Source organism: Schistocerca gregaria, unplaced genomic scaffold, assembly GCF_023897955.1.
Source record: "Schistocerca gregaria isolate iqSchGreg1 unplaced genomic scaffold, iqSchGreg1.2 ptg000418l, whole genome shotgun sequence".
NCBI lineage: Eukaryota > Metazoa > Arthropoda > Insecta > Orthoptera > Acrididae > Schistocerca > Schistocerca gregaria.
In genome coordinates this window covers 1,646,108-1,647,093 of record NW_026061850.1, presented here as the reverse complement: position 1 = coordinate 1,647,093, position 986 = coordinate 1,646,108, and positions in this window count along the sequence as shown.

Sequence of the window (986 nt, the reverse complement as noted above, 5' to 3'; positions counted from 1 at the left end):
TATAACATCAACTTAGAAGCATCTTCTGTGTTCTACTATTTTGCTTTTAGTGTCTCTGCATACCGCAGCACGCGACATAGCTTTGCAGACGATAAATGTAACCGTTTCAGAGAGAAGAGCGGCCAATGTAACGATATGGCTTTAAGTCGAATCGATAATAAATGAAGAAAACGGACGGATTTCTCAGGTTTTTACTACATATGAACACTTTTCACATTCTCCCGTGCAACGCAGCTGCTAGTCCTCCTCTCATGCAAAATCTTAGGGTCCTAGATCATGCCCAAGGCACCAAAAAGGGTAAAAAGTGAATAATCGAGAACTAAAAGTTGAATTGTACTGCTTCTTACTGGCTACAACATCAACTTAGAAGCATCTTCTGTGTTCTACTATTTTGCTTTTAGTGTCTCTGCATACCGCAGCACGCGACATAGCTTTGCAGACGATAAATGTAACCGTTTCAGAGAGAAGAGCGGCCAATGTAACGATATGGCTTTAAGTCGATTCGATAATAAATGAAGAAAACGGACGGATTTCTCAGGTTTTTACTACATACGAACACTTTTCACATACTCCCGTTCAACGCAGCTGCTAGTCCTCCTCTCATGCAAAATCTTAGCGTCCTAGCTCATGCCCAAGGCACCAAAGAAGGGTAAAAAGTGAATAATCGAGAACTAAAAGTTGAATTGTACTGCTTCTTACTGGCTATAACATCAACTTAGAAGCATCTTCTGTGTTCTACTATTTTGCTTTTAGTGTCTCTGCATACCGCAGCACGCGACATAGCTTTGCAGACGATAAATGTAACCGTTTCAGAGAGAAGAGCGGCCAATGTAACGATATGGCTTTAAGTCGATTCGATAATAAATGAAGAAAACGGACGGATTTCTCAGGTTTTTACTACATATGAACACTTTTCACATACTCCCGTTCAACGCAGCTGCTAGTCCTCCTCTCATGCAAAATCTTAGGGTCCTAGCTCATGCCCA